The sequence below is a fragment of the Eucyclogobius newberryi genome, unplaced genomic scaffold, assembly GCF_026437365.1.
Source record: "Eucyclogobius newberryi isolate DKJ021-1_F unplaced genomic scaffold, fEucNew1.0.hap1 SCAF_19, whole genome shotgun sequence".
In the NCBI taxonomy this organism is placed as follows: domain Eukaryota; kingdom Metazoa; phylum Chordata; class Actinopteri; order Gobiiformes; family Gobiidae; genus Eucyclogobius; species Eucyclogobius newberryi.
The window spans coordinates 1,716,211-1,736,379 of NW_027315823.1; the positions used below are offsets into that span (position 1 = coordinate 1,716,211).

At 48.4% G+C, this 20,169-nt stretch overlaps 1 pseudogene; it reads right to left on the reverse strand.

Moving 5' to 3' along the window:
* Nucleotides 1–5,610: 5,610 nt before the first annotated feature.
* Nucleotides 5,611–6,260, reverse strand: LOC140366105 (exosome complex component RRP41 pseudogene; annotated as a pseudogene).
* Nucleotides 6,261–20,169: the final 13,909 nt, after the last annotated feature.

Here is a 20,169-nt window from a genome sequence, read left to right on the forward strand (position 1 = left end):
TCCAGGGGGTGCTCGGCGGAGGCCATGCCCAGCCAGAGTGGCCCTTCCCCGGGCATAGTCTGGGGAGAGTGGGGGGTGGCTCTGGAGGTGCTCCGGGGGCTCCAGGGGGTGCTCAGTGGAGGCCATGCCCAGCCAGAGTGGCCCTTCCCCGGGCAGAGTCTGGAGGAGTGGGGGGTGGCTCTGGAGGTGCTCCGGGGGCTCCAGGGGTTCCAGGGGGTGCTCAGCGGAGGCCATGCCCAGCCAGAGTTGCCCTTCCCCGGGGTGAGTCTGGAGGAGTGGGGGGTGGCTCTGGAGGGGCTCCAGGGGTTCCAGGGGGGTGCTCGGCGGAGGCCATGCCCAGCCAGAGTGGCCCTTCCCCGGGGTGAGTCTGGAGGAGTGGGGGGTGGCTCTGGAGGGGCTCCAGGGGTTCCAGGGGGTGCTCGGCGGAGGCCATGCCCAGCCAGAGTGGCCCTTCCCCGGGCATAGTCTGGGGAGAGTGGGGGGTGGCTCTGGAGGTGCTCCGGGGGCTCCAGGGGGTGCTCAGTGGAGGCCATGCCCAGCCAGAGTGGCCCTTCCCCGGGCAGAGTCTGGAGGAGTGGGGGGTGGCTCTGGAGGTGCTCCGGGGGCTCCAGGGGTTCCAGGGGGTGCTCAGTGGGGGCCATGCCCAGCCAGAGTGGCCCTTCCCCGGGCAAAGTCTGGAGGAGTGGGGGGTGGCTCTGGAGGGGTTCCAGGGGGTGCTCGGCGGAGGCCATGCCCAGCCAGAGTGGCCCTTCCCCGGGCATAGTCTGGGGAGAGTGGGGGGTGGCTCTGGAGGTGCTCCGGGGGCTCCAGGGGGTGCTCAGTGGAGGCCATGCCCAGCCAGAGTGGCCCTTCCCCGGGGTGAGTCTGGAGGAGTGGGGGGTGGCTCTGGAGGAGCTCCAGGGGTTCCAGGGGGTGCTCAGTGGGGGCCATGCCCAGCCAGAGTGGCCCTTCCCCGGGCAAAGTCTGGAGGAGTGGGGGGTGGCTCTGGAGGGGTTCCAGGGGGTGCTCGGCGGAGGCCATGCCCAGCCAGAGTGGCCCTTCCCCGGGCATAGTCTGGGGAGAGTAGGGGGTGGCTCTGGAGGTGCTCCGGGGGCTCCAGGGGGTGCTCAGTGGGGGCCATGCCCAGCCAGAGTGGCCCTTCCCCGGGCAGAATCTGGGGAGAGTGGGGGGTGGCTCTGGAGGTGCTCCGGGGGCTCCAGGGGTTCCAGGAGGTGCTCAGTGGGGGCCATGCCCAGCCAGAGTGGCCCTTCCCCGGGGTGAGTCTGGAGGAGTGGGGGGTGGCTCTGGAGGTGCTCCGGGGGCTCCAGGGGTTCCAGGGGGTGCTCAGTGGGGGCCATGCCCAGCCAGAGTGGCCCTTCCCCGGGCAAAGTCTGGAGGAGTGGGGGGTGGCTCTGGAGGGGTTCCAGGGGGTGCTCGGCGGAGGCCATGCCCAGCCAGAGTGGCCCTTCCCCGGGCATAGTCTGGGGAGAGTGGGGGGTGGCTCTGGAGGTGCTCCGGGGGCTCCAGGGGGTGCTCAGTGGAGGCCATGCCCAGCCAGAGTGGCCCTTCCCCGGGCAGAGTCTGGAGGAGTGGGGGGTGGCTCTGGAGGTGCTCCGGGGGCTCCAGGGGTTCCAGGGGGTGCTCAGCGGAAGCCATGCCCAGCCAGAGTGGCCCTTCCCCGGGCAGAGTCTGGAGGAGTGGGGGGTGGCTCTGGAGGTGCTCCGGGGGCTCCAGGGGGTGCTCAGTGGAGGCCATGCCCAGCCAGAGTGGCCCTTCCCCGGGCAGAATCTGGGGAGAGTGGGGGGTGGCTCTGGAGGTGCTCCGGGGGCTCCAGGGGTTCCAGGGGGTGCTCAGTGGGGCCATGCCCAGCCAGAGTGGCCCTTCCCCGGGGTGAGTCTGGAGGAGTGGGGGGTGGCTCTGGAGGTGCTCCGGGGGCTCCAGGGGGTGCTCAGTGGAGGCCATGCCCAGCCAGAGTGGCCCTTCCCCGGGCAGAGTCTGGAGGAGTGGGGGGTGGCTCTGGAGGTGCTCCGGGGGCTCCAGGGGTTCCAGGGGGTGCTCAGTGGGGGCCATGCCCAGCCAGAGTGGCCCTTCCCCGGGCAAAGTCTGGAGGAGTGGGGGGTGGCTCTGGAGGGGTTCCAGGGGGTGCTCGGCGGAGGCCATGCCCAGCCAGAGTGGCCCTTCCCCGCGCATAGTCTGGGGAGAGTGGGGGGTGGCTCTGGAGGTGCTCCGGGGGCTCCAGGGGGTGCTCAGTGGAGGCCATGCCCAGCCAAAGTGGCCCTTCCCCGGGGTGAGTCTGGAGGAGTGGGGGGTGGCTCTGGAGGAGCTCCAGGGGTTCCAGGGGGTGCTCGGCGGAGGCCATGCCCAGCCAGAGTGGCCCTTCCCCGGGCATAGTCTGGGGAGAGTGGGGGGTGGCTCTGGAGGTGCTCCGGGGGCTCCAGGGGGTTCTCAGTGGAGGCCATGCCCAGCCAGAGTGGCCCTTCCCCGGGCATAGTCTGGGGAGAGTGGGGGGTGGCTCTGGAGGTGCTCCGGGGGCTCCAGGGGGTGCTCAGTGGAGGCCATGCCCAGCCAGAGTGGCCCTTCCCCGGGCAGAGTCTGGAGGAGTGGGGGGTGGCTCTGGAGGTGCTCCGGGGGCTCCAGGGGTTCCAGGGGGTGCTCAGTGGGGGCCATGCCCAGCCAGAGTGGCCCTTCCCCGGGCAAAGTCTGGAGGAGTGGGGGGTGGCTCTGGAGGGGTTCCAGGGGGTGCTCGGCGGAGGCCATGCCCAGCCAGAGTGGCCCTTCCCCGCGCATAGTCTGGGGAGAGTGGGGGGTGGCTCTGGAGGTGCTCCGGGGGCTCCAGGGGGTGCTCAGTGGAGGCCATGCCCAGCCAAAGTGGCCCTTCCCCGGGGTGAGTCTGGAGGAGTGGGGGGTGGCTCTGGAGGAGCTCCAGGGGTTCCAGGGGGTGCTCGGCGGAGGCCATGCCCAGCCAGAGTGGCCCTTCCCCGGGCATAGTCTGGGGAGAGTGGGGGGTGGCTCTGGAGGTGCTCCGGGGGCTCCAGGGGGTTCTCAGTGGAGGCCATGCCCAGCCAGAGTGGCCCTTCCCCGGGCATAGTCTGGGGAGAGTGGGGGGTGGCTCTGGAGGTGCTCCGGGGGCTCCAGGGGGTGCTCAGTGGAGGCCATGCCCAGCCAGAGTGGCCCTTCCCCGGGCAGAGTCTGGAGGAGTGGGGGGTGGCTCTGGAGGTGCTCCGGGGGCTCCAGGGGTTCCAGGGGGTGCTCAGTGGGGGCCATGCCCAGCCAGAGTGGCCCTTCCCCGGGCAAAGTCTGGTCGTGTGCGGGGTGGATGATCCCTGCTCCGCCTCACGCGAGTTCGAGACCGGCTGGGTGCCCTTTTATCCATGAGGCACTGCACTGCCTCCGGCAGCCGAGTTCGGGGCCCGGTGAGGGCTCCAGGCTCCAGGGGCTCCGACCCGGAGCCTCCGACCCGCAGAAGGTGCTCCCTGGCCGGGCAAAGTCTGGCCCTGTGCGGGGTGGATGATCCCTGCTCCGCCTCACGCGAGTTTGAGACCGGCTGGGTGCCCTTTTATCCATGAGGCACTGCACTGCCTCCGGCAGCCGAGTTCGGGGCCCGGTGAGGGCTCCAGGCTCCAGGGGCTCCGACCCGGAGCCTCCGACCCGCAGAAGGTGCTCCCTGGCCGGGCAAAGTCTGGCCGTGTGCGGGGTGGATGATCCCTGCTCCGCCTCACGCGAGTTCGAGACCGGCTGGGTGCCCTTTTATCCATGAGGCACTGCACTGCCTCCGGCAGCCGAGTTCGGGGCCCGGTGAGGGCTCCAGGCTCCAGGGGCTCCGACCCGGAGCCTCCGACCCGCAGAAGGTGCTCCCTGGCCGGGCAAAATCTGGCCGTGTGCGGGGTGGATGATCCCTGCTCCGCCTCACGCGAGTTCGAGACCGGCTGGGTGCCCTTTTATCCAAGAATCAACTGGAGTGTGGAGCTTCTACGGGCCTCCAGGGGCACTGCCGACCCAGAGCTGTGCCCCGGCTTCAGTTCTCTGTATCTCAGGAAGTTTTTTATTTATACATTTATTTCATCCATAATCTCTGGCGCCTAAAGGGTTTAATACCTAAAAAAGGAAAACGCCAACATGATTATGCCTATATATAAGATAATCCTTTATTGTCCACACATGGGGAAATTTCATTGTTGCAACGCAGGAAGATACAGAGGTAGATACAGAAGATAAGAACAGATCACTTATAGGAAGTCTGAAAAACACTTTCAGTAGAAGATCTCCTATAAACAAAAACTCCCATAGACAAATAAATACATAAATACCATTGCATGTGATCACGACAGTAATTGCACATGAATATGTTTCACGACGGCACATGGATTGCACATGAATTTCACAGTAATTGCACATGAATCACGACAGTAATTGCACATATGGCGGAATTGCACATGGTTAGGTCAGTATTGCGAGTGTTCAGGACTAACAGTGTTTGTTATAAAGTCTGACAGCAGCAGGAAGGAAAGACCTGCGAAACCTTTCCTTCACACATCGAGGGTGGATCAGTCTCTCACTGAAGCTGCTCTCCAGAGCGGACAGAGTGTCCTGCAGAGGACAGAGTCTCCTGCAGGGGGTGACACTCATGGTCCAGCATAGATGTGAATCTAGCCAGGACCCTTTTGTCTATATACTCAATTATGTCACAAAACAAATACTTCCAACTTGCATCCACAATGATCAGACAGGATTTATTAACAAACACAAGAAACATAAGACAAATCCTACTCATAATAAATCATATACAAAACTACATCAAAATGGACCAAGGTTTAAATTTGAAAAAAACTAAACCTTGGATAACACAAATAATAATAATAAATAAATAACCAAATAAACAAGAATTAATTATGCACCAAATCATAATTAGCCTGCAAATTCCAGCACCCATTAAGGACTAAACTAGAGCCAAAGCAGATTAGGCTTGTAATATTTGTGTATTGTATCGTCTGTGTGTTTGATTACTCACCATATGCTATTGATTTTCCTCTTTTGTGGATGGAAGTATCTGCCGAGCTTAACCTCAGTATTAATAAAGACCCATTCCCACTAGCCCTTTGCCTCAGCCCTAGAGCTTCATTTTGCCACTTGCATGAGCCGTTTTTGTTATAACTAAAAACGGCTCATGCTAAATAACCATGAGCTTCTCTCAACCCCTCACTAGATAGAAACAGTAGCTTTATTCACCCCTCCATATGTAATTTGATGTGCATCGTTACTCGACAGGTAAAATATACATTCAGAACTGGACACAATCATTGTTTATTCCGGAGGGTTCTGGAGAGGAGAATTCGACCGCAAGTCAAACCTCGGATTCAGGAGGAGCAGTGTGGTTTCTGCCCTGGTCGTGGGACACTGGAGCAGCTCTTTAATTCAATTCAATTTCAATTCAATTTGTTTTGTAACGCCCAAAACCACAACAGCAGTTGCCTCAAGGGGCTACAATGAAAAAGCAGATGTCTAAAATGCCCAATGTGATGCAAAATGGACAGACACGATGCAATAATGCAGCCGAAGCTCTTTTTCCCGTTACACAATTGTCATGATGATGAATAACAAGTCCACCACGTTCTCCTGACAGTTACGACTGCATCAGTCTCTACTGAGCTCTGAGGCCTCTTGAAGATGTTGTCGCACAACCTCATCCAGCACTTTTCTCACACATTCACAGGCCGTCGTTGCAGCCTCCATCCTGGCTTCCAGATGATCTTGATGCATCCATCTGAAGCAGAGCAATTTGTCCACCACGAGGCAGCAATGCTAAAGCCAGTGAGCTGATCCCTTCACTTTCTTCTGTAGAGCGTAGGTCAGAGAGTGGAGTCTCGTCCACAAAGCCCATGGTGCCATCACAAACATAGTCCTGTATCGGGATCCCAGCATCAATCACTGCCAGAAGAGCAGCATTTACACACACACACACACACACACACTGCAGTTTCCCCCATCTGACTACTGGATCTTGACAAAGATGTCGATCGAGCCTGGGTAGAGCTAGGCCGCTTCAAAAGCCTGTTTCAGATGGACTCTAATTTCTGTAGACTTCTTGTTTCTGTGAGGTCTCCACTTTCTCTCTGCTGTGCTGAATGTTGCCATGCAGTACTGACAGTGGATAACAGCATGGTCATGAAGAGTGCGACTCCGGGCCCCTCTCATTTCATGAGGCCCGTAAACAACAGCCAGAGCTTTGGTGTTTCCCTGCTCTATATAAGCCGAGCCGTTCGCCTGAGCAAACACTCCCATCCGGTCTTTACTGTTCACCGGGCATTAGAGTGTTCATGGGAGTTCGCCCAACCTTTTGAGTATGCCCCTTGGGGTGTCCTTTGGGGTTCAGGGCCCTCTGCTCTGGGCTGTCCAGTCCCTGTATGACCGGAACAGGAGCTGTATGTGCATTGCCGGCAGTAAGTCAGACCTGTTCCCAGTGCATGTTGACCAGGGCTGCCCTTTGTCACCGGTTCAGGTCACTGTTTGTATGGACAGAATTTTCAGGTGCAGTCAATGGTCAGAGGGAGTCCGATTTGGGGACCACATCACATTGGCTATGGAAATTTCTGGTTTGGTCAAATAAAATAGAACATCATGTGTGTAGCATGGAATTTTATGTTCCACCCCATCCATAGTAACACCATAAATTGTTTTTGAATGTCTAATAAATAATTTATTAGACAATCAAAAACAATTTATGGTGGGGGACCAAGCACATTCATGTCCCACCCCTCTCCAGAATCACTGGATCTATCAGGTGACCATTGAGTTGAATAAAGAGCCCAAATATTGTGTATTAATAACTCGCCTATTGCAATTTTTTTAGCACTTTAAATACATTTGGCCAGCTAACAGAATCAAGACTTCACAGCATCCAGACTAATTATTATGACTTTATTTTGTTGTTTTTCTGTATGATTCATTATGAGTAAGGATTGCCTTAATAAGTCCTGTCTGATTATTGTGGATTAAGTATTTGTTCAGTTTTTTAGACATAATTGAGTAGTATATACGATAGTCCACATTCAGAACAGAAATAGATCTATATGAGGCACACTTGAGTGGGTCTTTGAGTGGGTATTAGAGTTATAATTGTTTCTTTCCAACTAGAAGGGATCTCATTTTTTTTCTTTTTTTTTTAAACATTGCATTACTTTACCTGTCCCATATTTTAGTTTCGAGGATGATGACTAGAATTTTTTTTTTATCCACTCTTATAATATCTTTGTTTGGTAAAAAGCATTGTCTTATTTTCTCATTTGAGGACTCTCTACTTCTTGGCATGATTTACCACTAGCAGTTTTAGTTTTCTTGTTTTCTCCCTTTCTTTCTTTTTGGCCAAGGCTATTGCTACACTTTTTCCCCTCAAAACTGCTTTAGAAGCATCCCATGGGCACGGCAGTTTGCCCAGTATAATTGTCCTCCAGATAAGTCTTAATGCCGTTCAATATCTTTTTCTTAAACAAAGGGTCATTGAGCATTCTGGCATTGAACCTCCAAAGTGTGTTTTTTCATCTTTCCTCCAAGTCTACAGACATGTAGATAGAAGCATGACTTACGTCTATTGTGCCTATATCTGCCTCTGTGATTTTAGATCTGTCTTTATTGAATATAACAAAATAGTCTATTTTGGAACAGATACTATGTGGATTAGAAAAATGGCTATACTAGTGTGCACGAGGGTTCATATCCCTGTCATATTCTTCATTCATTTACAGGATGTCTTATTTATTGTTCCTCTAGTGCCTTTTGAGTTTGGCAGTTTTAATGTGTATGCTTCTGGTGGAGCATACACATTAAATGGAGTAAAAACTCATGCCTGAGATGAGCTCTGGAATGACCTTTTCCAGAACACCTTCAGCATTCTTTCCCCCTCACAAGTCTGAGATGGTTCCTACATGATCTGGACTCCAAATCCAGGATCTTACTTTTCATAATCTTTAGTGTCTGCAGATCATCCATAATGTCTGAAATACGCTGGTCAGCTCCATCGATGCAATAAACTGCGATGTTAGGGCCATACCACATCCCTCATACCTGGGATACAGTTCTGAAGTCAGACTGCACATGGCGATGTTGTCCTGATCCAACTGGGGAGACAGCGCCCAAATCTGTTTAAAGCGACTGACAAGACACCAGAGACACTTCTGAGGGAGGCAGCAGAGTGCCGCCGAAACTGTCAAGGTATAATAAAAACAGACGTATGTTCATAAGAAACAGTATATAAGCTAGCTTTTGTTTTTTTCCCTATGGTAATAACCGCTGTTGCAAGTAGATGAAGTGCTTATTTCAAATCCTGTTGTGGAGGTGGAGATGATCATTTTCATCTGTATAGTATTGCTGACAACTCTTAAAAATTATTTAATAAGTTTGTCTTAATGAACTTTAAACGTCCATCTTTGCTCAAACACGTTTACAAAGACTTTCATACAATTTGTCTGTCCATTATGTCTATCACGAAGGCACAATTAGCAAAATGTCGCTCCAATTCTAAAGGTTATCAGGGTCAACGTTTGTTCATTCTTACGTCCAATTACATTTTTATATTTGTTTTGTTTCTTCTCTTTGTTCCAAGGTCAAATAGGGACATTTCAAGAATTAAATTTTCTTGCGGCTTACAGTTTTAAGTTTCAGTCAATTAGTCAGGTCAGACGACCCAATGTTCCAATCACCATAACTATCAAGGCCCTAATACTTCCCAAATTGTGACAAACTAGAAATGTGGAAAAGTAGGGCTGAAGAATTCCAGTGCAATTTCACATGATTTCAGTCCTCTGCAGATGACACTTTTGAATTATGGCAGATGTTAACACTTTGTCCAGCTAAGTAGGCCTATTTCTGACCAAGATCCGTGTAAAAGTATAAAGACGAATCCAGCTAAGAAGACTTTTTAAGTTCCTGCCTCAGATCTGGTCCACCTGTAAGTCTGGAATGAAGTATGGGTCAAACTAATTCATGTTAGGCTGAGCAAAATATTAGGTCTGTTTGCTGTAACCCGACCGACCCGGTATAAAACTAGCTGACTGAAAGAAAAAAAAAATCAGCATTTTGTTTAAAAAACGCGAAATTCTTTTATTTTTCAAATATTTCGCCGACTCACCGACCGTTCTTTCATAAAGCGCTGTGTAGAATAATTTTATAGCGCTGGTAAACCTATCTTTCATCCCAAGGGATAAATTACGCATTGCGCAACGCATACGCATCTTCATTTTGGGTCCTCCATATGCTTCTGTATTAAACAGACCATGCAGGAGACTTTTTGTAGACTTTTGTGTTTCTTACATGGCAATAAGGGGAAAATCTCAACGGACTGATTTCTGAGCGCAGAGCAAGGCAAGGCAGGATTAATGAAACAAGAGTGAATGAAGCTAAATACAGCTCTAATGTTATAATAGAGTTAAAAGCTTGACGTGTCTCTTGTATCTCACTGTCATACGTGCACTGCAGCCACAGCTTGACCAGGGCCTCTAACGCACTTGACATTTCCTGATTCCATTATGAAACATATCATGCATTTCCACAGCGCATGTTCATAATCCACATCACATTATCGCAGACGTCCTGTTGATCCGGAGATGTGCCTCTGTGGGGGACAGCTAATGAACACGACCCGCGCAAATGTACTTCCTGTGACGCCGGGGCTGATGGGAAACGCGGTCAGGAAGAGGAAGATGATGCAGTTGAGTTTATGGGGCGTAGAGAGGGAGCCGCCATCTCCATATTCACTAATGTAAAATGGCACTGCAGAAAGAGGAGATGGAGGATACATGAGGGTAAATACAAGAGAAAAGAAATGAAAAAGTTTGAAGGGTCAGAGATCAAAGGTCTTATATTTACTCATATTTAGACTTTTAAAAGTACTTTTCTGGCGTTGTTGTTATTGTTTTTTCCTGGGATGTTCCTCAGCACGTTCCTCAGAACCATCCCATGTTACGGGTCTTTAGAGAGGCAACGCTACTAAGAATAATGTTACATTTTTCATTGTATTTTTAGCAATGCAAAAAGCCTGTGACTGAATAAATGGTTCTAAAGGTTCTCTCAGTTTTTTTTTTTATAATAAGATAACCTTTATTTGTCCCATAATGGGGAAATTCCAGTGTTGCAACACAGATTAAGTACAGAAACAGATAAGGCAAAGAAGTAAAAAAAAAACCTGATAACTTCTAAAAACGCTTCTAAAAAAATTCCTTAAGACGCAGCTCTTGAAGCAAATAATTATATTGACTAAACTCTGCTCAGCTCTGAAGTATATGCGGGTCCCAGACGGGCCCCGGAGCCCGTCGCCTCCACTTTTGGACTTTGTAAAGTTAATAAACCAAAGCCATGGTCCAACATTAAACTCCATTTACACCACGAGAAAAGTAACACAGCACAACTCCTCCACTGAGCACGTGCAGACGCCGGACGAGGCGTCTGTCTTCAAATGTACAGGCGTCCAACTTCTGCGTCGGGCGTGAATTTGACGCCGCGGTGTGAACCTGGCTTAAGTCCCCCTCCGTCTAAACAGGCACTATACACATCCCCAGTCCCTATTCAAATAAACCAAGAAAAAAAAAAGATAAATAGTTGCTCCATGTTCAGGGCCCTCGGAGCTGATCTCTTGCCTGGGGTCAGAACACACTTCTCATATTCTGTACAAAGCGAGCATCTTGTCACACCGCTCCCTAAGCTGTGCTTCGAGCCAAACTCAAACAGAACCGTGCAATCAGGTTTATTTCCATGTGTGAAACAAAAAGAGCAGCTTTTTCTGCATGTTTTTTCCCTTCTCTGACTCTGCACCACGTTTCATCATCTCTCTATGTGATGCATTGGTTTGGATCGTGTTAGATACATTATACACATTATATAATCCTCTGTCTTGGCGTGAGTGTTGGGCGTCGATAAACAGGAAACAGCTGATGAGAACTAAAACTTATATATCATCCGTCACAAAGGCGCTGGTCCAGCTGGCAGCCCGGTGTAAACGCTCCGCTCTTTTCTCACACTTTTTTCACACTTATTGTGCTTTATCTTTTGTATTTTGTAAATATTTTTTTCTACTTTACTTGTACGATAGGGACACGCGCTGGAATCGCTTTAATTCAACTTGGTTTTGACTTTGTTCGGCTGGATTGTTGAGTGTTTTCGTCGTGTCGTCGTGATGTGCGCTGGCTCCGAGCGAGGTGGCCCCCCGGCCCCCCCGCGTTTACACAAAGGAGGAACTCATGAAACCGTCGTCTTACCCGGAGATCGTCACGTTATCCCGGCGGACATCCTAAGATTTTTATAAGAGATCTTCTACTGAGACTGTTTTTCAAACTTCCTATAAGTGATCTGTTCTTTTCTTCTGTATCTACCTCTGTATCTACCTGCGTTGCAACAATGAAATTTCCCCATGTGGGACAATAAAGGAATATCTTATCTTATCTTATCTTAAAGACAGACAGGGGGCGCCACTAGGCCAAACTTACAGGTCAAATCCACTCACAGCATGAACACGTGTTTCTTTGTTTTCTTTTTCCAATAAAACACTTATAATTGAATAAATGCATGATATACGCGCAATGCCATAAATCCAACACTCCACGAGAAAGGTTTCATAGTGCACCTTTAAATATCAGCAGTGCATCTGTGTTGTAGAGTCCTGAACTCGACCAAGTCCTGGTTTATCTATCATTCATTTAGAGTCTCAAACTGAATTCAAAGGTGTGTCCAACTTTTGACTTTTATTTTATAGTTTAAAAACTCCACAAAAATGAATTAAAAGTACACAATCGCCACTTCTGGCTCTTTCCACCATCAAACACACTTTGTTTCATAGTTAAGTTCCTGTGTTCCCTCCCGGCTTTGGCGCTGGTTCTTCTTTGACTCGCAAAACTGACTGAAGCTGTTTGATTTGGGCTAAAAGCGCTACAATGAAAACAGCCCCAAACTTTAAACGGCAGTTAAAAGGCAGAACAAGAGGGAAGTTAAATGCAGCTGAAACAATGCGAGACCGCGGGGACGTACAGTGGAAGAACAGGCTGTAATTAAAGAGGTTATTAAGCGATAGGAGCCAGATAGTGCACTTCACAAGTCGGCTAATCTGAAAACCACGACGCTTCAAGCCCCGCTGTGATCGGAACAGGAGAATTACATGAAAGACAAGCGTTCGGAGAGGAAGTCAGGGCCGCTGTTCTCAAAGTGTGGTGAGCGAGATCCTGTTGAACAAGCTGTAGAGAAGATATGGAAATGAGTCGTGGTGAAGTTATTCAATGGTAGAAGTATAAAGTAAAGAGTAAAAGAGTATTTGTTTGGGGAAACTACTGCTTAAGCAAGAGTGATTGAAATAGTGACTGACTGGATAAAACACTTGTAAATGGGACTTTGTGTTTGTGGATGTGATGTCATTTTTTGCACTTTTCACTCAAATGACTTTCTAAAATCATGTTTTTCTTCCTCAAACTTCAATTTGTTTTAGAATGAAATTGTACTTCTTTGTATTTTTAACAAAAACACTCAAATGTGCTGCAGAGACTGGAACACTTTCCTTCAAACATTTCTACAATGAGTCGTGTCAGACACAGTTGATAAAGTTGTTGGCTTAAAGACAGAGTAAAGTATGTTCTTTACCAAAGTGACATGTTTATCTCTATAACTTTGCGCATGCAGCAGTTTGTCCTGCGGCGTGACAGTTTTAGAGAAATGAAGCCTGCGTAAATTCAGCCTGGAAGACCTAACTCCACACATCTACGTCAAGGCCACCCGCTTCCCAGCTCAACCAACGCACCCAGTCCGGGCGTCGGCCACCATAGAAGGACCCCTCTCCCCAGCGCCATCATCGCACTCAAGCGGGCGTGGCCTGTCCGTCTGTGTGAGTCAGATCCCTCACTTCACCATGGACTCTCCCAGGTTTCTGCGTTTTTCCCAAAGAGGTTATGCAGTTTTTCACGGCCAAGAAGGAGGGTGAAAGGTCAGGGGGCGTCTGCACCATGGCCCTCGCACCTGCTCCTCATCCCCAATCAACGCTCTCAAGTGAGTCCTCCCCGCTCCAATCAGCGCCCAGGCGGTCGCATTTAAGCCCTCAGGCAGATGGCTCGACCGCTCAAACCGTACTGCGACCCACCGCCTCCCCAGCTCCTCCTCTGCATTCCCCTCATCCTCTACCTTCTCTTCACATCTACCACCACCAGGCTCCGGGGGAGACATCTAATACAAATAGATCATGGAGTGCCCATGATCGCAACGTCTTCCGCCGGGGTCTGAGCGCCAAATAACCCACGTAATAAAGCTTGCTAAACAGTCCTTTCTCGTGGTCTCTGCGTCTCTCCAGGGAGAAATACTATTATAATTGTGCAGTTAAATAATTATTCAATCGTCGGTCTAATTCCTCATTCGTCCAGGAGTGTCCGTTATAGAATAAGATTTAGTTTTAGTCTCTGGACAGATGACTACAACCAAATATTTTTCTATAAATATTACTGTCTGTGTTGTGGTACATGCTAAAAAAAGCTACAACCAACAATATGTGATGATGGTAAAAACCTTCCTAACGATTGTTATAGAGCTGAATTTTTGTGTATTTAAAATGTTGCACTCTCAAATATCCAGGACCCAAATATAAACAATGAAATAAGTCACACAATAACAAGAGAGACACAAACATGAGACGATCTAAAGTATATCTGAGTGGAGCAATGAAAAAACACAAATGTTCAACTAATGTCATATTGTCAACATACGGCTCTTGTGACACTGAGAAGAGAAACATGACATCGTATTTAAAATCAACTGTATTGCAAGAGGGAAGTATAGATTCATAACGATTGAATGCGTTGCACTTAAAGCCCATAGTTGCAGCTCTGTTGTCTGGATTGGACTTCTTGAGAGCCACATCTGTTGGACCAGGGGCCGCGTTGGGGCCCTCAGATAAACTTAGAGGACTCAGCAGGACTTTATTAAAAAAGTGAGATATAAGATTGTAATCAAGATACGGTTCTGGCTCTGAGTATTTCTTGTAAAGACGGAGAGGATTCAGCCCTAAGTCCTCCCAGACTTATACTTATTGAAAATAATATTGTGTTGCGGCTCCTGCTTATGTCAAATAGATTAGCTGAAGTTGTAAAGCAAATATGACAAATGTAGGCTTTGAACTGTGTTGAAGTAGAGAAGGACGTGACAGTGACGCCGAGGTCGCCCGGTCTGACCTCGGATAAATGCCCATCATGAAACTACATTTCGTCTTTTTGTTGCTTTGAAGCATCGTTGTTGCAGTAATTGTTTTGAAATGCTAAAAAACTCTCTCAGCAACGAGCATTAGGCCAACATTAGGCGGCGGGTTTGGCGCGGAGCACGGCCTCCTGCTGGAGAGTCAGGACTAAACATGGACAGGCCTCCTGCTGGTGCCAGAGTCAGGACTAAACATGGACCGGCCTCCTGCTGGTGCCAGAGTCAGGACTAAACATGGACCGGCCTCCTGCTGGTGCCAGAGTCAGGACTAAACATGGACCGGCCTCCTGCTGGTGCCAGAGTCAGGACTAAACATGGACCGGCCTCCTGCTGGTGCCAGAGTCAGGACTAAACATGGACCGGCCTCCTGCTGGTGCCAGAGTCAGAACTAAACATGGACCGGCCTCCTGCTGGTGCCAGAGTCAGGACTAAACATGGACCGGCCTCCTGCTGGTGCCAGAGTCAGGACTAAACATGGACCGGCCTCCTGCTGGTGCCAGAGTCAGGACTAAACATGGACCGGCCTCCTGCTGGTGCCAGAGTCAGGACTAAACATGGACCGGCCTCCTGCTGGTGCCAGAGTCAGGACTAAACATGGACCGGCCTCCTGCTGGTGCCAGAGTCAGGACTAAACATGGACCGGCCTCATGCTGGTGCCAGAGTCAGGACTAAACATGGACCGGCCTCCTGCTGGTGCCAGAGTCAGGACTAAACATGGACCGGCCTCCTGCTGGTGCCAGAGTCAGGACTAAACATGGACCGGCCTCCTGCTGGTGCCAGAGTCAGGACTAAACATGGACCGGCCTCCTGCTGGTGCCAGAGTCAGAACTAAACATGGACCGGCCTCCTGCTGGTGCCAGAGTCAGGACTAAACATGGACCGGCCTCCTGCTGGTGCCAGAGTCAGGACTAAACATGGACCGGCCTCATGCTGGTGCCAGAGTCAGGACTAAACATGGACCGGCCTCATGCTGGTGCCAGAGTCAGGACTAAACATGGAGCGGCCTCATGCTGGTGCCAGAGTCAGGACTAAACATGGACCGGCCTCCTGCTGGTGCCAGAGTCAGGACTAAACATGGACCGGCCTCCTGCTGGTGCCAGAGTCAGAACTAAACATGGACCGGCCTCCTGCTGGTGCCAGAGTCAGGACTAAACATGGACCGGCCTCCTGCTGGTGCCAGAGTCAGGACTAAACATGGACCGGCCTCATGCTGGTGCCAGAGTCAGGACTAAACATGGACCGGCCTCATGCTGGTGCCAGAGTCAGGAATAAACATGGAGCGGCCTCCTGCTGGTGCCAGAGTCAGGACTAAACATGGACCGGCCTCCTGCTGGTGCCAGAGTCAGGACTAAACATGGACCGGCCTCCTGCTGGTGCCAGAGTCAGGACTAAACATGGACCGGCCTCCTGCTGGTGCCAGAGTCAGGACTAAACATGGACCGGCCTCCTGCTGGTGCCAGAGTCAGGACTAAACATGGACCGGCCTCATGCTGGTGCCAGAGTCAGGACTAAACATGGACCGGCCTCATGCTGGTGCCAGAGTCAGGACTAAACATGGAGCGGCCTCATGCTGGTGCCAGAGTCAGGACTAAACATGGAGCGGGTTCTACTCTGACAATGTTCGAATCTAAGATAAAAACAGTTGTGGTTAGATGTGCATTTGACTGAAAGGATTTTCTCTGAACTCTTCTCTTTTATGTCTGTTTTGTGACTTCTGTCATTTCTTTGTGATTTTGATGCATTTTTTTCCTGTTTTGTGACACACTTTAAACTGCCTCGTGTATAAAATGTGCTCTACGGTAAACTTGCCTCACATCGTCACCATCAGTTAGAAAACAGGGATCAAAAAAGATACGTAAATCAGCCGTGGTCTCTGTGATTAGCCTCTTGGCCCTAAAAGATACTGGCCATGTCAATCACACAGCTACGGTCACTCAGCTGGACGTCCTCCTCACGCACATCAGCAGAGACTCCTCGGTCCAGAGAGTGGTCCTTAGTGTGGGCGGGGCCGAGTACATGTTGCTTGAATCCGGTCGTAAATAGACATTCCATGGCTGAAATAGAGGTGTCAACATTGATGTGGAAATTAAAATCTCTGAGTATTAAAAAGGTTTCTGGTTTTATTATTTCCCGGGCCTGGGGTACGATGAATCAAAAAGCAATAAAACGTGTCGACTTTCATTCATTGTGCTTCAAAGGAGGAGTCGTGGTCACTGTCAGCATCATTTTGCTTGTGTGACGGGGCTGTCCAATAGCAGCGCAGCAGACAGGGCGGAGCTTATTTAGATGAATGAACTCACCTTCTCTCCGCCATTTGTCCGTAAGGAATAAAAAGTCCACGTTTTCCCGTGGTCGTTAAAATAAAAGTATTTATTCCCAACAATTACAAAACTAACTAAGATTAAAACACGCCTGTCCCTCAAGTTCACCCAGGCCGGTCTGCTCCTCGTCTGGGGGGCTTCTCTCACACGGGACAAAGAATATGAATATTCATAAGAAGGTGGATCTTTTCTGGCACCTCTTGGTACCAGGCTCCTAATATGGTCATGAGATGTGACCCTTGACCCAGACAGAGAAGTTGGGGGAGAAGCAGATACAAGCAGACAGAGCAAGAATTATTATCTATTTATTATTTATTATTTTTATATGTGCTGTGTGTGTGTCCAATATGCATAACCCTGAAAGGTTTATTACTGCATTACAATATTAAATGTTTATTAATTACAACAAGAGCAAAGCATTTATCAGCAACAGAGCAAACGTTCAACAGCCCGACATGACTCGCTGTGGATGTATATTTATATGCTAAAAAATATAAATATCATAAAATAAAGGGACAGAGCATCTCGTGTCACTCATACAACCCCGCGTCGACGCCGTGTGAACGAAACCAAACCCGACGCGTCAATCAGACTCCGAAACCTGTTAGCCGCGGATCAGATAGCGACGAGTTTATTTGCAAAACAGCAGAAAAATTAAATATGATTTTGTTTGTCTGTTGCGCTGCCCCGGAATGCATCACCAATTTGCACTTTAAGTCTTAATTTTCTCTCCAGTCTGTCGCGAAACAACAACACGGACTCATTGTGAGCGGCGCAGATTGGAAGCGGTCCAGGCCGCGGTGACCGATGATCTCACAGATGTTTCCGATTCACGGGAAAATAAATGCAAATGCTTTTTACGAGATGATTAAAGCCGTTTTGTTTTGCTGAAAGAAATGAAATCCTAAATGTGAGACGGAGGCGTGGGCTGCACGGGTGAAGAGAGGATCCAGAGAGCGAGTCAATAAAGCGGAAACTAAAGTATTGAGATGGCGGAGGACACTGCAGTACATGGTAGAATCACTGTTTCAAAATGAAGTACGGTTTATTATTTGACTTTTATACTCAGAAATAACCAAATCAATGGTAGCACTTTATAATAACTTCACCCTAATTGGCCTTAATAAAGCCTGAACAAATGTATAATGAAGAAAGAGTTTATTAGTAATGATGCACACTTAGAAACGTCTTAATCAATACTCAAACTTAGGTCGTTATAATCTTTATTAAGACATTATTAAGTTTACTAAGCCGAATAAGTTTGTTCATTATGAATATAAGTCTTTGTGGATTCTTTATTAAGACTAATGAAGGAGTAATTATTATAAACTGATTTGTTTTGATCATTTTCAACACAAAAAAGGAAATACACCACTTTGGTCTTGAATTGAGCCCATTTTAGTGTCAGGGTCAAATGTGGCTTTGGTTTGGTTCTGTTCTGGTTCTTCAGTTCTTCAGTTCTTCAGTTCTTCAGTTCTTACAACTGCTGATTCCACCTGGACTGAAGCTCGGACTAAACCTGGACTAGACCAGAACTGGACTAAACAGGACCAAAGCAGGTCCCCATCAGGACATCAGGGTCCCACAGCAGACATCTTATATCAAAGACAGGAACAAACTTAAATCTAAAAGTCAAAAAAGAATAGACAGTTTCAAGCGTTCATGGATAGGCCGCGCCCTCTCTCCGCGAGCAGGAGCAGGATCATTTCCCTTCCTCTGAGCGCATACGGCATGAAGGAAGTGGATTCGGTTTAAATGTACGTGGGCGATTTTTCGAGTGGCTTGCGATGGTTTTGTTGTGGTGGGCGGACGACACGTGGATAATTAATGCAACAGAAACACAGAAGCTGGGCTGAGTCGAAGGCCGGACGGGGATATTAAACAGACACAATACACATTAAACAGACTTTTACTGGTATTAATAAAACGATATATGTGATTCATAAAAGCATCCACATATCACTCACGTGGGACAGGGCACAGCTCCTGGGACACAGGTACACAAAACATCAGACGCTAGAATAATCAGATAACCCACTGATCAAGTCTGATTATGAGAGAAATCTGATTATCCAAACGCTGGCTGACATCAGTGGATTTTTTGGTGCGTTCACATTTGCACATTCACCAATTTATCACAATTGGGACTAAACCAGGACTAAAGCTGAAACTAAGATCATGTTAGTCCTGATGTGGACTTGATTTGGTCCTGTTTTAGTCTTTGTTTGGTCCTGTTTTAGTCTTTGTTTGGTCCTGGTTTAGTCTTCGTTTGGTCCTGGTTTAGTCTTTGTTTGGTCCTGGTTTAGTCTTCGTTTGGTCCTGGTTTAGTCTTTGTTTGGTCCTGGTTTAGTCTTTGTTTGGTCCTGGTTTAGTCTTTGTTTGGTCCTGGTTTAGTCTTTGTTTGGTCCTGGTTTAGTCTTTGTTTGGTCCTGGTTTAGTCTTTGTTTGGTCCTGGTTTAGTCTTCGTTTGGTCCTGGTTTAGTCTTTGTTTGGTCCTGGTTTAGTCTTTGTTTGGTCCTGGTTTAGTCTTTGTTTGGTCCTGGTTTAGTCTTTGTTTGGTCCTGGTTTAGTCTTTGTTTGGTCCTGGTTTAGTCTTTGTTTGGTCCTGGTTTAGTCTTTGTTTGGTCCTGGTTTAGTCTTCGTTTGGTCCTGGTTTAGTCTTTGTTTGGTCCTGGTTTAGTCTTCGTTTGGTCCTGGTTTAGTCCAGGCTTAGTGTCGGGTTTAGTCCTGATTTGAATGTTAGTGAAAGTGAAAGTGCCTAAAGGTCTAAATAAGGACTAGAACATGACCAAACCAGGTCTACTTCAGGACTAAAATCAGTTGAATTTAGGACAAATAAAGTGCGAGTGAACTCTGACAAAGTACAATGAGTTTTAAAATAACTTATTATTTCATTTTTGTCTTTGTCACATTAGTTTTCTCTTTTTTGAATAAGTCTCACCTCAGATGGAACTGTTTACATGATATTTCAAAATTCAGATTTTAATTGTGCATGTGAACCAGGCATGTCCAAACTACGGCTCGGGGGCCAAATGTGGCCCTCAGACCAATTTTTGTTGGCCCTCCTGCTTCCTGCTACGTTGGTCCAAATAACAAAAAGTAGTTATTTTTACTGTAAAATTATAAAAAAGTAAGAATTTTGATGTTACCCCAACTTAATATTAGTCTTCCAAGTCTTATTAAAGGCGTGGAAGTTCATCACAATAATGTCAAAGGCAAAATTTCAAAAGATTCAATTCAACATTGTCAGGTTGTCTGTGAAAAAGCTTGAACACTCCTGATGCAAACAATGAGACAACCGGCCCCAGCTGACCGCATGGCCCTCATCTCTGCATTATGCAAACACGAAAATCTGAAATTGCATAACTCAACAGAACTTGATGGTTGAGTAGAGGAAAAGAGTACAGCGCCCCCTAGTACGGCTGTAAGTAATGTGACCATGAGACAACCATGGAATTAATACAAATCTGTTTCACTTTTAAGCACGACACGTATAATTAACATCTACATATTACATAGTGTTTTTTATCTAATTTAAAGGAGCTGTGCACATTTATTTTTGCATGGAATAAAGTCAACCGTAACTGTGAATACTGTGAATACTGTGAATACTGTGAATACTGTGAATACTGTGAATACTGTAAATACTGTGAATACTGTG